Source organism: Salvelinus fontinalis, chromosome 42 (genome assembly GCF_029448725.1).
Source record: "Salvelinus fontinalis isolate EN_2023a chromosome 42, ASM2944872v1, whole genome shotgun sequence".
Classification (NCBI taxonomy): Eukaryota; Metazoa; Chordata; class Actinopteri; order Salmoniformes; family Salmonidae; genus Salvelinus; species Salvelinus fontinalis.
The window spans coordinates 2,489,662-2,509,557 of record NC_074706.1 but is presented as its reverse complement, the minus strand read 5'-3'; the positions used below and the strand labels follow the sequence as shown (position 1 = coordinate 2,509,557).

At 44.5% G+C, this 19,896-nt stretch overlaps 1 protein-coding gene across 1 annotated transcript in view; it reads right to left on the bottom strand.

Moving 5' to 3' along the window:
- Positions 1 to 18,257, bottom strand: part of LOC129841564 (GTPase IMAP family member 9-like) — a 33,234-nt gene extending 14,977 nt beyond the window's left edge. The window contains exon 1 of the mRNA XM_055909901.1: positions 17,709 to 18,257. The gene's annotated coding sequence lies outside the window, so the exon portion shown is untranslated. The remainder of the gene's footprint in view (positions 1 to 17,708) is intronic.
- Positions 18,258 to 19,896: the final 1,639 nt, after the last annotated feature.

The following is a 19,896-nucleotide window of genomic DNA, read 5'->3' as shown; positions in this document are numbered from 1 at the left end:
CCAACTATAACACTTTCCGTCAAGATAGAACTGCCAAAGGGGGAGGAGTTGCAATCTACTGCAGAGATAGCCTGCAAAGTTCTGTCATACTTTCCAGGTCTATGCCCAAACAGTTCGAACTTCTAATTTTAAAAATTAATCTCTCCAGAAATAAGTCTCTCACTATTGCCGCCTGCTACCGACCCCCCTCAGCTCCCAGCTGTGCCCTGGACACCATCTGTGAATTGATCGCTCCCCATCTAGCTTCAGAGTTTGTTCTGTTAGGTGACCTAAACTGGGATATGCTTAACACCCCGGCAGTCCTACAATCCAAGCTTGATGCCCTCAATCTCACACAAATCATCAAGGAACCCACCAGGTACAACCCTAAATCCGTAAACATGGGCACCCTAATAGACATTATCCTGACCAACCTGCCCTCCAAATACACCTCTGCTGTCTTCAATCAAGATCTCAGCGATCACTGCCTCATTGCCTGTATCCGCCACGGGTCCGCGGTCAAACGACCACCCCTCATCACTGTCAAACGCTCCCTAAAACACTTCTGCGAGCAGGCCTTTCTAATCGACCTGGCCCGGGTACCCTGGAAGGATATTGACCTCATCCCGTCAGTTGAGGATGCCTGGTCATTCTTTAAATGTTACTTCCTCACCATATTAGACAAGCATGCTCCGTTCAAAAAATGCAGAACCAAGAACAGATATAGCCCTTGGTTCACTCCAGACCTGACTGCCCTCGACCAGCACAAAAACATCCTGTGGCGAACTGCAATAGCATCGAAGAGCCCCCGCGATATGCAACTGTTCAGGGAAGTCAGGAACCAATACACGCAGTCAGTCAGGAAAGCAAAGGCCAGCTTTTTCAAGCAGAAATTCGCATCCTGTAGCTCTAACTCCAAAAAGTTCTGGGATACTGTAAAGTCCATGGAGAACAAGAGCACCTCCTCCCAGCTGCCCACTGCACTGAGGCTAGGTAACACGGTCACCACCGATAAATCCGTGATAATCGAAGACTTCAACAAGCATTTCTCAATGGCTGGCCATGCCTTCCTCCTGGCGACTCCAACCTTGGCCAACAGCCCCGCCCCCCCCGCTGCAACTCGCCCAAGCCTCCCCAGCTTCTCCTTTACCCAAATCCAGATAGCAGATGTTCTGAAAGAGCTGGAAAACCTGGACCCATACAAATCAGCTGGGCTTGACAATCTGGACCCCCTATTTCTGAAACTGTCCGCCGCCATTGTCGCACCCCCTATTACCAGCCTGTTCAACCTCTCCTTCGTATCATCTGAGATCCCCAAGGATTGGAAAGCTGCCGCGGTCATCCCCCTCTTCAAAGGGGGAGACACCCTGGACCCAAACTGTTACAGACCTATATCCATCCTGCCCTGCCTATCTAAGGTCTTCGAAAGCCAAGTCAACAAACAGATCAATGACCATCTCGAATCCCACCGTACCTTCTCCGCTGTGCAATCCGGTTTCCGAGCCGGTCACGGGTGCACCTCAGCCACGCTCAAGGTACTAAACGACATCATAACCGCCATCGATAAAAGACATTACTGTGCAGCCGTCTTCATCGACCTGGCCAAGGCTTTCGACTCTGTCAATCACCATATTCTTATCGGCAGACTCAGTAGCCTCGGTTTTTCTAATGACTGCCTTGCCTGGTTCACCAACTACTTTGCAGACAGAGTTCAGTGTGTCAAATCGGAGGGCATGTTGTCCGGTCCTCTGGCAGTCTCTATGGGGGTACCACAGGGTTCAATTCTCGGGCCGACTCTTTTCTCTGTATACATCAATGATGTTGCTTTTGCTGCGGGCGATTACCTGATCCACCTCTACGCAGACGACACCATTCTATATACTTCCGGCCCTTCCTTGGACACTGTGCTATCTAACCTCCAAACGAGCTTCAATGCCATACAACACTCCTTCCGTGGCCTCCAACTGCTCTTAAACGCTAGTAAAACCAAATGCATGCTTTTCAACCGTTCGCTGCCTGCACCCGCACGCCCGACTAGCATCACCACCCTGGACGGTTCCGACCTAGAATATGTGGACATCTATAAGTACCTAGGTGTCTGGCTAGACTGCAAACTCTCCTTCCAGACTCATATCAAACATCTCCAATCCAAAATCAAAGCAAGAATCGTCTTTCTATTCCGCAACAAAGCCTCCTTCACTCACGCCGCCAAACTTACCCTAGTAAAACTGACTATCCTACCGATCCTCGACTTCGGCGATGTCATCTACAAAATAGCTTCCAACACTCTACTCAGCAAACTGGATGCAGTTTATCACAGTGCCATTCGTTTTGTTACTAAAGCACCTTATACGACCCACCACTGCGACCTGTATGCCCTAGTCGGCTGGCCCTCGCTACATGTTCGTCGTCAGACCCACTGGCTCCAGGTCATCTACAAGGCTATGCTAGGTAAAGTGCCGCCTTATCTCAGTCCACTGGTCACGATGGCTACACCCACCCGCAGCACGCGCTCCAGCAGGTGTATCTCACTGATCATCCCTAAAGCTAAAACCTCATTTGGACGCCTTTCCTTCCAGTTCTCTGCTGCCTGCGACTGGAACGAATTGCAAAAATCTCTGAAGTTGGAGACTTTTATCTCCCTCAACAACTTTAAAAATCTGCTATCCGAGCAGCTAACCGATCGCTGCAGCTGTACTTAGTCCATCTGTAAACTACCCACCCAATTTACCTACCTCACCCCCCATACTGCTTTTATTTATTTACTTTTCTGCTCTTTTGCACACCAGTATCTCTTCTTGCACATGATCATCTGATGATTTATCACTCCAGTGTTAATCTGTTAAATTGTAATTATTCAATTTATTGCCTACCTCATGCCTTTTGCACACATTGTATATAGATTCTCTTTTTTTCTACCATGTTATTGACTTGTTTATTGTTTACTCCATGTGTAACTCTGTGTTGTCTGTTCACACTGCTATGCTTTATCTTGGCCAGGTCGCAGTTGCAAATGAGAACTTGTTCTCAACTAGCCTACCTGGTTAAATAAAGGTGAAATAAAAAAAAAAAAAAAAAACATCAGCCTATGTACAGAAACCCAGCCTAAAACCCAAAACAGCAAGCAATGCAGGTGTAGAAGCACGGTGGCTAGGAATAACTCCCTAGAAAGGCCGGAACCTAGGAAGAAACCTAGAGAGGAACCAGGCTATGAGGGGTGGCCAGTCCTCCTCTGCCTGTGCCGGGTGGAGATTGTAACAGAACACGGCTAAGATGTTCAAATGTTCATAGACGAACAGCAGGGTCAAATAATAATCATCACAATAGTTGTAGAGGGTGCAACAAGTCAGCACCTCCGGAGTAAATGTCAGTTAGCTTTTCATAGCCTATCATTCCGAGTATCTCTACCTCTCTACCGTTGAAAACAGCAGGTCTGGGACAAGGTAGCACGTCATGTGAACAGGTCAAGGTTCCATAGCCGCAGCTGGAACAGTTGAAACTGAAGCAGCAGCACGACCAGGTGGACTTGGGACAGCAAGGAGTCATCAGCCCATGTAGTCCTGAGACATGGTCCTAGGGCTCAGGTCATCTGAGAGAAAGAAAGAAAGAAAGAAAGAGAAAAAGAGAGAGAGAGAATTAGAGAGAGCATACTTAAATTCACACAGGACACCGGATAAGACAGGAGAAATACTCCAGATATAACAGACTGACCCTAGCCCCCCAACACATAAACTACTGGAGGCTGAAACAGGAGGGGTCAGGAGACACTGTGGCACCGCCTGTCGATACCCCCTTGCCAAAAAGGCAAGATATAACCCTACCCACTTTTCCAAAGCACAGCCCCCACACCACCAGAGGGATATCTTCAACCACCAACTTACTATCCTGAGACAAGGCCGAGTATAGCCCACGAAGATCTCCCCCACGGCACGAACCCAAGGGGGGGCTCCAACCCGGACAGGATGATCACGTAAGTGATTCAACCCACTCAAGTGACGCACCCCTCCGAGGGACTCCTGGGCCAGACTACACTCAATCATAGGACCTACTGAAGTGATGAGTCTTCAATAAAGACTTAAAGGTCGAGACCGAGTCTGCGTCTCTCACATGGATAGGCAGACCATTCCATAAAAATGGAGCTCTATAGGAGAAAGCCCTGCCTCCAGCTGCTTGCTTAGAAATTGTAGGGACAGTAAGGAGGCCTGCGTTTTGTGACCGTAGCATACGTGTAGGTATGTACGGCAGGACCAAATCGGAAAGATAGGTAGGAGCAAGCCCATGTAATGCTTTTTTAGGTTAATCTTGGAACTATAGGGGGTGCTGTTCCGCATTAGCATATTTGGGTCTCCAAATTAAACTGCCTCGTGCTAAATTCTTGATCGTACAATATGCATATTATTGTTATTATTGGATAGAAAACACTTTCTAGTTTCTATAGCCGTTGGAATTTTGTCTCTGAGTGGTACAGAACAATATCTACAGCACTTTTCATGACAGGGGTCAGATTTCAGAAATTTTTACCCCTGATCTGGAGTCTGTTTTTAAGGCGACAGTGAATGCTATGAAGAAACCGACACTGCCTACGTCTTCCTCTGGGTGTCTGTACGTCATCATGTTTTGAATGGAGTCTATTGCACAATCACAGCCACTATAAAACACGAAAACGTAGAAGTACCGCTCTCTTCCTGCATGCGTCGTGCGCAAGATGGGCATCAGACCTGCCTCCTTCCAAATCGTTGTTTAGAGAGTAATATTTCTCCGGTCATGTTTTTAGTCGTTATAGTTGTTAAAAACATCATAATGTAGTTAATTTGAACCGTTTTATAGCAATTTATATCCGTTTAGTGCGATTTTGAGGAATTTCTTTGTTGTGCACTCTGAAACTTTGGACACGTTTTGGGGTCCCGTTCGATCGTTAGTGGATATTTCGAAGGACAGAGGACATCTATCGACCAAAAGAAGATTACAACATAGAAAGGATACATTGCCCAAGAATCTGATGGAAGAACAGCTCAAAGTAAGCAATATTTAATATGATAAATCGTTGTTTTGTCGAAATATTTTAAACGCATATTTCGCCATTTTGTTTGTTATCGCGTCACTTGGCGAACCCTGTATTGAAAAGTAAGGATAATTTTAAAAATGTAAGTCAGCGGTTGCATTAAGAACTAATTTGTCTTTCGATTCCTGTCAACCCTGTATTTTTTAGTCAAGTATATGATTAGCTTTCGATTAAACTAGATCACTCTGAAAGCTGACGTCCCTCATTTTGATGCTTGAGTTGCTACTATTTTCATTGTATAACCACGGTTTTGTATGGCTAAATATGCACCTTTTCGAACAAACTGTATATGTATGTTGTAAAATGATGTTACAGGAGTGTCATCGGAAGAATTCTGAGAAGGTTAGTGAAAAAATTAATATATTTTGGCGGTGATTACGTTATAGCGCTCTTTGGCTGGAATCGATGCTCTGGTAACGTTTTCACATGTGGTATGCTAACTTATCGATTTATTGTGTTTTCGCTGTAAAACGCTTAGAAAATCTGAAATATTGTCTGGAATCACAAGATCTGGGTCTTTCCATTGCTATGCTTTGTCTATTCTTATGAAATGTTTTATTAAGAGTAAATTGGTCATACACGTTGCTCTCTATAGTAATTCTAGTCGTCTTGTGATGGTAGGTGCAATTGTAAACTGTGATTTCTACCTGAAATATGCACTTTTTTCTAACAAAACCTATCCTATACCATAAATATGTTATCAGACTGTCATCTGAAGAGGTTTTTTCTTTGTTAGTGGCTATCAATATCTTAGTTTAGCCGAATTGGTGATAGCACCTGAAGTAGTAAGAAACTGATGGAGTTAGAAAAGTGGTGTATTTTGCTAACGTGTTTAGCTAATAGATTTACATATTTTGTCTTCCCTGTAAAACATTTTAAAAATCTGAAATGGTGGCTTTATTCACAAGATCTGTATCTTTCATCTGGTGTCTTGGACTTGTGATTTAATGATATTTAGATGCTACTATCTACTTGTGAAGCTATGCTAGCTATGCTAATCAGTGTGTGGGGGGATGGGGGGTGATCCCGGACCCGGGGTAGAGGCTCGTTAGAGGTTAATAAAACCTTGAAATCATCCCTGGCCTTATAACAGGAAGCCAGTGTAGAGAGGCTAGCACTGGGGTAATTTGATCAATTTTTTTGGTTCTAGTCAAGATTCTAGCAGCTGTGTTTAGCACTAACTGAAGTTTATTTAGTGCTTTATCCGGGTAGCCGGAAAGTAGAGCATTGCAGTAGTCTAACTTAGTGACAAAAGCATGGATACATTTTTCTGCAACATTTTTGGAAAGAAAGTTTCTGATTTTTGCAATGTTACGTAGATGGAAAAAAAGCTGTCCTTGACAGAGTCTTGATATGCTCGTCAAAAGAGAGATCAGGGTCCAGAGTAACACCGAGGTCCTTCACAGTTTTATTTGAGACGACTGTACAACCATCAAGATTTTTTGTCAGATTCAACAGAAGATCTCTTTGTTTCTTGGGACCTAGAACTAGCATCTCTGTTTTGTCAGTTTAAAAGTAGAACATTTGCCACCATCCACTTCCTTATGTTTCTGTTACTGTTGATTTGTCAGACGACAAACCATCAACAAAGACAAACTGATATCTTTCCGTCAGGTAAGATCTAAACCAGGCCAGAACTTGTCCGTGTAGACCAATTTGGGTTTCCAATCTCTCCAAAAGAATGTGGTGATCGATGGTGTCAAAGGCAGCACTAAGGTCTAGGAGCACAAGGACAGAGGCAGAGCCTCGGTCTGACGCCATTAAAAGGTCATTTACCACCTTCACAGTCTCAGTGCTATGATAGGGTCTAAAAACAGACTGAAGTGTTTCGTATACATTGTTTGTCCTCAGGAAGGCAGTGAGTTGCTGTGCAATAGCTTTTTCAAAATCTTTTAAGAGGAATGGGAGATTCGATATAGGCCAATAGTTTTTTATATTTTCTGGGTTAAGGTTTGGCTTTTTCAAGAGAGGCTTTATTACTGCCACTTTTAGTGAGTTTGGTACACATCTGGTGGATAGAGAGACATTTATTATGTTCAACATAGGCGGGCCAAACACAGGAAGCAGCTCTTTCAGTAGTTTAGTTAGACTAGGGTCCAGTATGCAGCTTGAAGGTTTAGAGGCCATGATTATTTTCATCAATGTGTCAAGAGATATAGTATTACAAAACTTGAGTGTCTCTCTTGCTCCTAGGTCCTGGCAGTGTTGTGCAGACTCAGGACAACTGAGCTTTGGAGGAATACACAGATTTAAAGAGGAGTCCATAATTTGCTTTCTAATGATCATGATCTTTTTGTCAAAGAAGTTCATGAATTTATCACTGCTGAAGTGAAAGCCATCCTCTCTTGGGGAATGCTGCTTTTTAGTTAGCTTTGCGACAGTATAAAAAATAATTGAGGCAAATAAGAACAATCCAAAATTTTAGTTGGAAAAATAGGATGATTGAGCAGCAGTGAGGGCTCTTCGATATTGCACGGTACTGTCTTTCCAAGCTAGTCGGAAGACTTCCAGTTTGCTGTAGCGCCATTTCCGTTCCAATTTTATGGAAGCTGGCTTCAGAGCTTGGGTATTTTCTGTATACCAGGGAGCTAGTTTCTTATGACAAATGTTTTTTGTTTTTCGGGGTGCGACTGCATCTATGGTATTACGCAAGGTTAAATTGTGTTCCTCAGTTAGGTGGTTAACTGATATTTGTACTCTGACGTCCTTGGGTAGGTGGAGGGAGTCTGGAAGGGCATCTAGGTATCTTTTTAATTTTTTTATTTCACCTTTATTTAACCAGGTAGGCTAGTTGAGAACAAGTTCTCATTTACAACTGCGACCTGGCCAAGATAAAGCAAAGCAGTGTGAACAGACAACAACACAGAGGTACACATGGAGTAAACAATAAACAAGTCAATAACACAGTAGGAAAAAAACAAAATGAGTCTATATAGTACATTGTGTGCAAAAGATATGAGGTAGGCAATAAATAGGCCATAGGAGCGAATAATTACAATTTAGCAGATTAACACTGGAGTAAAAAATCATCAGATGATCATGAGCAAGTAGAGATACTGGTGTGCAAAAGAGCAAAAAAGTAAATAAATAAAAACAGTAAGGGGATGAGGTAGGTAAATTGGGTGAGCTGTTTACAGATGGACTATGTACAGCTGCAGCGATCGGTTAGCTGCTCAGATAGCAGATGTATAAAGTTGGTGAGGGAAATAAAAGTCTCCAACTTCAGCGATTTTTGCAATTCGTTCCAGTCACAGGCAGCAGAGAACTGGAAGGAAAGGCGGCCAAAGAGGTGTTGGCTTTTGGGATGATCATATACATGCTGGAGCGCGTGCTACGGGTGGGTGTTGTTATCGTGACCAGTGAACTGAGATAAGGCGGCACTTTACCTAGCATAGCCTTGTAGATGACCTGGAGCCAGTGGGTCTGGCGACGAATATGTAGCGAGGGCCAGCCGACTAGAGCATAAAGGTCGCAGTGGTGGGTGGTATAAGGTGTTTCAGTAACAAAACGGATGGCACACTGATAAACTGTATCTAGTTTGCTGAGTAGAGTATTGGAAGCTATTTTGTAGATGACATCGCCGAAGTCGAGGATCGGTAGGATAGTCAGTTTTAGTAGGGTGAGTTTGGCGGCGTAGGAGAAGAAGGCTCTGTTGCGAAATAGAAAGCCGATTCTTGATTTGATTTTGGATTGGAGATGTTTAATATGAGTCTGGAAGGAGAGTTTACAGTCTAGCCAGACACCTAGGTATTTAGAGATGTCCACATATTCTAGGTCGGAACCGTCCAAGGTGGTGATGCTAGTCGGGCGGTGCGGGTGCAGGCAGCGAACGGTTGAAAAGCATGCATTTGGTTTTACTAGCGTTTAAGAGCAGTTGGAGGCCACGGAAGGAGTGTTGTATGGCATTGAAGCTCGTTTGGAGGTTAGATAGCACAGTGTCCAAGGAAGGGCCAGAAGTATACAGAATGGTGTCGTCTGTGTAGAGGTGGATCAGGGAATCACCCGCAGCAAGAGCAACATCATTGATATATACAGAGAAAACAGTCGGCCCGAGAATTGAACCCTGCGGTACCCCCATAGAGACTGCCAGAGGACCGGACAACATGCCCTCCGATTTGACACACTGAACTCTGTCTGCGAAGTAGTTGGTGAACCAGGCAAGGCAGTCATTAGAAAAACCGAGGCTACTGAGTCTGCCGATAAGAATATGGTGATTGACAGAGTCGCAGGGCAGGATGGATATAGGTCTGTAACAGTTTGGGTCCAGGGTGTCTCCCCCTTTGAAGAGGGGGATGACCACGGCGGCAGCTTTCCAATCCTTGGGGATCTCAGACGATATGAAAAACAGGTTGAACAGGCTGGTAATAGGGGTTGCAACAATGGCGGCGGATAGATTCAGAAATAGAGGATCTAGATTGTCAAGCCCAGCTGATTTGTATGGGTCCAGGTTTTGCAGCTCTTTCAGGACATCTGCTATCTGGATTTGGGTAAAGGAGAAGCTGGGGACGCTTGGGCGAGTAGCTGCGGGGGGGGCGGAGCTGTTGGCCGAGGTTGGAGTAGCCAGGTGGAAGGCATGGCCAGCCGTTGAGAAATGCTGTTGAAGTTTTCGATTATCGTGGATTTATCGGTGGTGACCGTGTTACCTAGCCTCAGTGCAGTGGGCAGCTGGGAGGAGGTGCTCTTGTTCTCCATGGACTTTACAGTGTCCCAGAACTTTTTGGAGTTAGAGCTACAGGATGCACATTTCTGCTTGAAAAAGCTAGCCTTTGCTTTCCTGACTGACTGCGTGTATTGGTTCCTGACTTCCCTGAACAGTTGCATATCGCGGGGACTATTTAGTGCTATTGCAGTCCGCCACAGGATGTTTTTGTGCTGGTCAAGGGCAGTCAGGTCTGGAGTGAACCAAGGGCTATATCTGTTCTTAGTTCTGCGTTTTTTGAACGGGGCATGCTTATCTAAGACGGTGAGGAAGTTACTTTTAAAGAATGACCAGGCATCCTCAACTGACGGGGTGAGGTCAATATCCTTCCAGGATACCCGGGCCAGGTCAATTAGAAAGGCCTGCTCGCAGAAGTGTTTTAGGGAGCGTTTTACAGTGATGAGGGGTGGTCGTTTGACCGTGGACCCATAGCGGATACAGGCAGTGATCGCTGAGATCTTGATTGAAGACAGCAGAGGTGTATTTGGAGGGCAAGTTGGTCAGGATAATGTCTATGAGGGTGCCCATGTTTACGGATTTAGGGTTGTACCTGGTGGGTTCCTTGATGATTTGTGTGAGATAGAGGGCATCTAGCTTAGATTGTAGGACTGTCGGGGTATTAAGCATATCCCAGTTTAGGTCACCTAGCAGAACAAACTCTGAAGCTAGATGGGGGGTGATCAATTCACAAATGGTGTCCAGGGCACAGCTGGGAGCTGAGGGGGGTCGGTAGCAGGCGGCAACAGTGAGAGACTTATTTCTGGAGAGATTAATTTTTAAAATTAGAAGTTCGAACTGTTTGGGAATGGACCTGGAAAGTATGACATTACTTTGCAGGCTATCTCTGCAGTAGATTGCAACTCATAGTAGATTGCAACTCATCCCCCTTTGGCAATTCTATCTTGACGGAAAATGTTATAGTTGGATATGGAAATCTCAGAATTTTTGGTGGCCTTCCTAAGCCAGGATTCAGACACGGCAAGGACATCAGGGTTCGCAGAGTGTGCTAAAGCAGTGAGTAAAACAAACTTAGGGAGGAGGCTTCTGATGTTGACATGCATGAAACCAAGGCTTTTTTGATCACAGAAGTCAACAAATGAGGGTGCCTGGGGACATGCAGGGCCTGGGTTTACCTCCACATCACCCGAGGAACAGAGGAGGAGTAGGATGAGGGTGCGGCTAAAGGCTAAAGGCTACCAAAACTGGTCACCTAGAGCGTTGGGGACAAAGAATAAAAGGAGCAGATTTCTGGGCGTGGTAGAATAGATTCAGGGCATAATGTGCAGACAGGGGTATGGTGGGGTGCGGGTACAGCGGAGGTAAGCCCAGGCACCGTGTGATGATAAGAGAGATTGTATCTCTGGACATGCTGGTTATAATGGGTGAGGTCACCGCATGTGTGGGAGGTGGGACAAAGGAGGTGTCAGAGGTATGAAGAGTCGAACTAGGGGCTCCATTGTAAACTAAAACAATGATAACTAACCTGAACAACAGTATACAAGGCATATTGACATTTGAGAGAGACATACAGCGAGGCATAAAGTAATCGCAGGTATTGATTGGGAGAGCTAGCTAAGACAACAGGTGAGACAGCAGCAGCTAATCAGCTAACAGCAGGTAAAATGGTGATGACTACGCAGAGAGGTGTCGGATTAACTACACCCAGAGCATGAGTTCGCGGCTGGGGCCGACAGATGAAAAATAAACAGAATGGAGTACCGTGATTAATGGACAGTCCAGCAGGCATCAGCTATGTAGCCAAGTGATCATAGTGTCCAGTGGGCAGCAGTAGATGGAACAGGGAAGTCGCTTAGTAGTCACCACACAGCGTTTAAAGTTAGTAGCCCGGGGCTAGTGGGAGCGTCTGCTCCGACGGAGGCCGGTTGAAGGCACAGCGGATGGACTATTCGTCAGCAGACCAGTCTTGGTGGTGCGGCGGGGCGCCGTGTCGACAGAGGATCCAAGCCAGAAGGCGAAAGAGGTATTGTAGAATTTAGTTTGCTAGCCGGGAGATGCGCCTGGCTCACGGCTAACTGGTGCTAGCTTCGTGGCAGGGGCGTTAGCCACTAGCTAGCTGTGAAGATGGTAGCAGAAGTAGTGGTCCAGGGATTACAGCAGGAAACAGGAAACCGGCGTTGTAGTGGAGAGACAGTCCAATACTGGAAGATTGGCGAGTATTATCCAGGCTAAAAACAGGGCTGGTATCTGTGCAGAAGGTAAAAGCCCCTAGCATTGGCTAACAATGCCTAAATAGCTTGTAGCTAATTAGCTTGTTAGCTTCTGGTGGTTCTAGAATGTGTTCTAAAATTAAAAATAATAGCGATTTCCGTATCACATTGGGTGAGGCAGGTTACCGGAAGGTATAATGGAATTAAAATGGAAAAGAGTGAAAATAAAATTGAAATATATACATAAAAGAAGAAAAATACAAAGTACATGAGAGGACGAACAAAAACACGTCTACACTGCTACGCCATCTTGGAAGTCAATGGTTAGGTTGTCCGAGAATTTATAGCACGGCTTTTAATGATCCTTGGTTGGGGTCTGAGCAGAATATTTGTGGCGATTGCAAACGTAATTGTCAGAGTCGTGTGTATAGGTGGCAGGGAAGTGTAAGAAATTGTATTAGATATTGGTAACTTGTTTTAACAACTTCTCAACATTACCTATAAGTTGACACAACATACACACCCCCTCTTTCTCTTGGACATATGCTGGACACATAGGACATATACACGGCACCCACAATTCCCCTCCCCCATGACAATCACACAGACACACCCAACCCATGGTTGGACCTCAGGACAAAGAACTCTCAGGAACCAATGGAACGTGGACACCAGGCCTGATCAGGACTACCCAAGACCCAGATCGACCAATCGGAAGGCCGGACTCGCAGATCTACCTACTTTGCTTGTTGTCTATATAGTACTGAACAATTCTGGAAACTCCCTCTTTTCCGGACGATTCACTAGGAGTCAGACTGAAAGAGCCTTGCTGCAAGATTTTACTAAGATATCTTTACATGTAATTAAACTGCCTTATTATAAAATTATCCACCTCGTCCTATTGTCTCCTCTTGTTCTCCTGTCAACAGTAAACGTTACACTAACAGAAGTCAGGCCCAGGAGAATCAAACTTAATGTAATGGAATTGTTTAATAACAATAAATAAAATATAACTCCAAAACTATAATAACAATAAAACAAAGTGGGTATGAGGAACCGTCTCGCACCAATACAAACAACACAACTGAACATCAAACAATCTCTGACAAAGACATGAGGGGAAACACAACAAATACACAACAGGTAATGAGTGGGATTGAAACCAGGTGTGTAGGAAGACAAGACAAAACCAATGGAAAATTAAAAATGGATCAATGATGGCTAGAAGACCGGTGACGTCGACCACCGAGCACCGCCCGAACAAGGAGAGGCTTCGACTTCGGCAGAAGCCGTGACAGTAATAAAATGGTGGTCCGATAGTCCAGGATTATGAGGAAAAACCTTAAAATCCAAAACATTTATTCCACGGGACAAAACTAGGTCCAGAGTATGACTGTGGCAGTGAGTAGGTCCAGAGACATGTTGGACAAAACCCACTGAGTTGATGATGGTTCCGAAAGCCTTTTGGAGTGGACTTTTGTGGACTTTTCCATGTGAATATTAAAGTCACAAAACATTTGAATATTATCTGCCATGACTACAAGATCCGATAGGAATTCTGGGAACTGTATATGACCCAGGAGGCACGTAAATAGTAGCTATAAATAGTAATTGAGTAGGCTGCATATATTTCATGACTAGAAGCTCAAAAGATGAAAACGCAGTAGTTTATTTTTTGGAAATTGAGATTTGCTATTGTTAATGTTAGCAACACCTTCGCCTTTGCGGGATGTGCGGGGGATATGGTCACTAGTGTAACCGTCACACCCTGATCAGTTTCACCTGTCCTGGTTATTGTCTCCACCCCCTCTAGGTGTTGCTTGTTTTCCCCAGTGTATTTATCCCTGTGTTTCCGGTCTCTCTGTGCCAGTTCATCTTGTATGTTTCCAAGTCAACCAACCTTTTGCCCGTTCTCCTGATTTTTGCATTCTCCTTTTTCTAGTTCTCCCGGTTTTGACCCTTGCCTGTTTCTGGACTTTGTACCCACCTGCCTGACCATTCTGCCTGCCTTGACCACGAGCCTGTCTACCATTCTGTACCTCCTGGACTCTGATCTGGTTTTGACCTTTTTGCCTGTCCAGGACCATTCTCTTGCCTGCACCTATGGATGAATAAACATTGTAAGACTCCAACCATCTGCCTCCTGTGTCTGCATTTGGGTCTCACCTTGTGCCTTGATAGTAACCAGAAGGTGAGGCCTCATTTAACACAGTAAATTCATCAGGCTTAAGCCATGTTTCAAGTCAGGCCAATCACATCACATTGACTATAACTGCCTTTGAAGTGAGGGATCTAACATTAAAACTTCTTAGGTATAGGGGGCGACATTTTCACTTTTGGATGAATTTGTGCCCAAATTAAACGGCCTCGTACTCTGTCCTAGATCATATGATATGCATATTATTATTACTATTGGATAGAAAACACTCTGACGTTTCTAAAACTGTTTGAATTATATCTGTGAGTAAAACAGAACTCATATGGCAGGCAAACTTCCAAACAGGAAGTGAAAATTCTGAAATGGGTCGCTGTGAAAGGCATCGCCTATTCAATTGCCTTATATTTATGGATCTGTATGCACTTCATACGCCTTCCACTAGATGTCAACAGGCAGTAGAACGTGGAATGGAGCATATAGCTTCATGTGGGACCGGATGAGAGCCTTTGGAGTGACAGGTCAGGCAGATTGCCAGTTCTTGGCCACGCACAGAGGGCATGTGATGTCTTTGTCTGCAATGCGTTAGATAGACATGAAGAAAGGCTCCGTTTGGGACGTTAATGGATATATATGAGAAAACATCCTGAAGATTGATTCTCAACTGAGTTTGACCAGTTTATTCGATTTCTAATATCACTTTTTGAAGTTTTCGTTCATTAGCGTAAAGTTCGATGGACACGTGAACTACACATGCTAGCCAAAGTTGCTAATTCGACAGAAGTAATGGACATTATAAAACAAAAAAACGATTTATTGTGTAACTAGGATTCCTGGCACTGCATTCTGATGAAAGATCATCAAAGGTAAAGAAATATTTATGATGTAATTTCGTATTTCTGTTGACTCCAACATGGCGGAGAATGGCTGAGCGCTGTCTCAGATTATTACATGCTGTGCTTTTTACTAAAGTTATTTTTTAAATCTAGCACAGCGGTTGCATTAAGAACCAGTGTATCTTTAATTATATGTTAAACATGGCGGTGTGTTTTTGGATATTGTGGTGAGCTAACATAAATACATGTTGTTTTTCGCTGTAAAACATTTAAAAAATCGGACATGTTGGCTGGATTCACAAGATGTTTATCTTTAATTATATGTACAACATGTAATTTTTCATCAAAGTTTTATGATGTATTTCTGTATTTCACGTGGCTATCTGTAATTACTTTCGCTATTTTGGAGCCATTTCTGAACATGGCGCCAATGTAAAACCACGATTTGTGGCTATAAATATGCACATAATCGAACAAAACATAAATGTATTGTATAACATGATGTCACATGACTGTCATCTGATGAAGTTGTTCAAAGGTTAGTGATTAATTTGATCTCTATTTGTGGGTTTTGTGAAAGCTATATTTTCTGTGAAAAAATGGCGGTGTGTTTTTGGATATTGTGGTGAGCTAACATAAATATATGTTGTGTTTTCGCTGTAAAACATTTTAAGAATCGGACATGTTGGCTGGATTCACAAGATGTTTATCTTTCATTTGCTGTATTGGACTTGTGATTTCATGAAATTATATTATATTATATGTAGCCCTATTTTGAGATATGAGATCACAATCTCTTTCAAAAAGAGGCAGTGATACAGCCCGACAGGATGCTCTCGATTGTGCATCTGTAAAAGTTAGAGTGTTTTTGGTGACAAGCCGAATTTCTTCAGCCTCCTGAGGTTGAAGAGCTGTTTCCTGAAGTCCACAATCAACTCCTTTGTTTTGTTGATGTTGAGTGTGAGGTTATTTTCCTGACACCACACTCCGAGGGCCCTCACTTTCTCCCTGTAGGCTGTCTCGTCGTTGTTGGTAATCAAGCCTACCACTGTAGTGTCGTCTGCAAACCTGATGATTGAGTTGGAGGTGTGCATGGCCACACAGTCATGGGTGAACAGGGAGTACAAGAGAGGGCTGAGAACGCACCCTTGTGGGGCCCCAGTGTTGCGGATCAGCGGGGTGGAGATGTTGTTTCCTACCCTCACCACCTGGGGACGGCCCGTCAGGAAGTCCAGGACCCAGTTACACAGGGCGGGGTCAAGACCCAGGGTCTCGAGCTTAATGACGAGTTTGGAGGGTACTATGGTGTTAAATGCTGAGCTCTAGTCGATGAACAGCATTCTTACATAGGTATTCCTCTTGTCCAGATGGGTTAGGGCAGTGTGCAGTGTGCAGTGTGATTGCGATTGCGTCGTCTGTGGACCTATTCGGGTGATAAGGAAATTGGAGTGGGTCTAGGGTGTCAGGTAGGGTGGAGGTGATATGATCCCTGACTAGTCTCTCAAAGCACTTCATGATGACGGAAGTGAGTGAAACGGGGCGATAGTCGCTTAGCTCAGTTACCTTAGCTTTCTTGGGAACTGGAACAATGGTGGCCCTCTTGAAGCTTGTAGGAACAGCAGACTGAGATAAGGATTGATTGAATATGTATGTAAGCACACCAGCCAGCTGGTCTGCGCATGCTCTGTGGATGCGGCTAGGGATGCCGTCTGGGCCGGCAGCCTTGCGAGGGTTAACACGTTTAAATGTTTTACTCACGTTGGCTGTGGTGAAGGAGAGCCCGCAGGTTTTGGTAGCGGGCCGTGTCGGTGGCACTGTTTTGTCCTCAAAGCGAGCAAAGAAGTTGTTTAGTTCGTCTGGGAGCAAGGCATCGTGGTTCCTTGACGGGGCTGTTTTTCTTTTTGTAGTCCGTGATTGACTGTAGACCCTGCCACATACCTCTTGTGTCTGAGCCGTTGAATTGCGACTCTAATTTGTCTCTATACTGACGCTTACCTTGTTTGATTGCCTTGCGAGGGAATAGCTACACTGTTTGTATTCAATCATGTTTCCGGTCGCCTTGCCCTGATTAAAAGCTGTGGTTCGCGCTTTCAGTTTTGCGCGTATGCTGCCATCAATCCACGGTTTCTGGTTGGGGAATGTTTTAATAGACGCTGTGGGTACAACATCACCGATGCACTTGCTAATAAACTCGCTCACCGAATCGGCGTATTCATCAATGTTATTGTCCGACGCAATGCAGAACATATCCCAGTCCATGTGATCGAAGCAATCTTGCAGCGTGGAATCAGATTGGTTGGACCAGCGTTGAACAGACCTGAACACGGGTGTTTCCTGTTTTAGTTTCTGTCTATAGGCTGGGAGCAACAAAATGGAGTCGTGGTCAGATTTCCCGAATGGGGGGCGGGGGAGGGTTTTGTGTGCATCGCGGAAGTTAGAGTAACAATGATCCAGGGTTTTGCCAGCCCGGGTCGCGCATTCGATATGCTGATAAAATTCAGGGAGCCTTGTTTTCAGATTAGCCTTGTTAAAATCCCCAGCTACATTAAATGCAGCCTCAGGATATGTGGTTTCCAGTTTACATAGAGTCCAATGAAGTTCATTCAGGGCCGTTGATGTGTCTGCTTGGGGGGGATATACACGACTGTGATTATAATCAAAGATGATTCTCTTGGTAGAAAATGCGGTCGGCATTTGATTGTAAGTAATTCTAGGTCAGGTGAACAAAAGGACTTGAATTCCTGTATGTTGTTATGATCACACCACGTCTAGCTAATCATAAGGCATACATCCCCACCCTTCTTCTTACCAGAGAGATGTTTGTTTCTGTCGGCGCGATGCATGAAGAAACCAGGTGGCTGTACCGACTCTGATAACGTATCCCGAGTGAGCTATGTTTCCGAGAAACAGAGAATTTTACAATCTCTGATGTCTCTCTGGAAGGCAACCCTTGCTCGGATTTCGTCTACCTTGTTGTCAAGAGACTGAACATTGGCGAGTAGTATACTCGGGAGCGGTGCGCGATGTGCACGTCTACGGAGCCTGACCAGAAGACCGCCCCGTCTGCTGCACCGTTGTTTTGGGTCCCCTGCTGGGATCCGATCCGTTGTCCTGGGCGGTGGACCAAACAGAGGATCCGCTTCGGGAAAGTCGTATTCCTGGTCGTAATGTTGGAAAGTTGACGTTGCTCTTATATCCAATAGTTCCTCCCAGCTGTATGTAATAAAACTTAAGATTTACAAGGGGTAACAATGTAAGAAATAATACATTAAAAAAAATACTGCATAGTTTCCTAAGAACCCGAAGCGACCCTGCCATCCCTGTCGGCTCCGGAACAAATTTGTTTTAGGAGAGAGTGGTCTGTGCACTGGTTCAAGTATGCTCCCTCTAATCCCCCCCCCCCCCCCTCCTGAGGACCTGAGCCCTAGGACCATGCCTCAGGACTACCTGGCCTGATGACACCTTGCTGTCCCCAGTCCACCTGGTCGTGCTGCTCCAGTTTCAACTCATCTGCCTGCGGCTTCGGTACCCTAACCTGTTCACCGGACGTGCTACCATTTCTCAGACCTGCTGTCCCAGACCTGCTGATGCCAACTCTCTCTCTACTGCACCTGCTATTTCAACCTCTAAATGCCTGGCTGTGCAAAGACAAGTGACATTTACTCCTGATGTACTGACCTGTTGCAACCACTGTGATTATTATTTGACCCTGCTGGTCATCTATGAACCTTTGAACATCTTGGAGAAAAATCTGGCCATAATGGCGATGTATTGTTTTAATTGCCACCCGGCACAGCCAGAAGGTGCCTGGTTTCTCTCTAGGTTTCTTCTGAGGTTTCTGGCTTCCTAGGGAGTTTTTTCCTAGCCTCCGTGCTTCTACATCTGCATTGCTTGCTATTTGGGGTTTTAGGCTGGGTTTCTGCATAGTACTTTGTGATATCTGCTGATATAAAAAGGGCTCTGTAAATATATTTTATTAACTGAGCTCTTCAGTAAGGCCATTCTACCGCCAATGTTTGTCTATGGAGATTATATGGCTGTATGTTCAATTTTATACACCTGTAAGCAACTTGTGTGACTGAAAAAGCCAAATCCACTTAGTGTTGTCAACGTACTTTTGTACATATAGTGTATTTTCAAATGTAGATGACTGCAAAGAAAATATGTATTTTCATTTGCATGCCCCCTGACATACAACTTTGTTTTTGACATATAACCTAGTTCACTATCTGTGCTGTATAACTAAAGGTGCACTGATTTCCAACCCCTGATAAAGGAATCCTTCACTTTAAGTGTAAGTCACATGATTGCAAAAAAACAGGTATCATTGCACTTTGGTTCACACTCCAGGTTGGCTAGACACTACCCTACGGCACTGTTCTAGGATCAGTTTACTTAGCATGAATCACAACCTACACCATTTTGGGGAAAAATAAAATATATTTTCTTTTAAAATGTATTTATCCAGGAAAACACCCTTGAGTTGAGAAACCTCATTTAAGAGGGAGACCTGGCAAGAGGTCAGTAGGAAGTAGTCAGTGTGTACATACAACACAAGAGCACAATAAATACAATACATTATAAAAAATCACAATGGTCAACAAAATCTTCCTCCGAGCTTTAAACTCAGCAAGCGACACCCTCTCTCTCCTCCAGTTTTTAAAGTGTTTTGCAGCTCGTACCAAGACCAAGGAGCGTTATAAGAGGTCCTGTCATTAGGGACCTGAATGACATAAGCAACTGAGGTTGGAGATTATACGTTTGTGATGACCTTATTAGCACAGATAATTAGGCAGTAGTCTGAGCACTGCTTTGTACACAACCTGTACCAGTGATTCAGCCTTCTCGTAGGAAGAAGGGGCACAGTGATTGGTGACTGACTGGTCTTGCTTTTGTTACAAATCTAAGTGCCCCTGTGTTACACTGTGTCCAGTATCTTAAAGGTGCTGCATAGACTTGCATGTAAACAATATCACTGTGATGTAAAATCAGTTTCT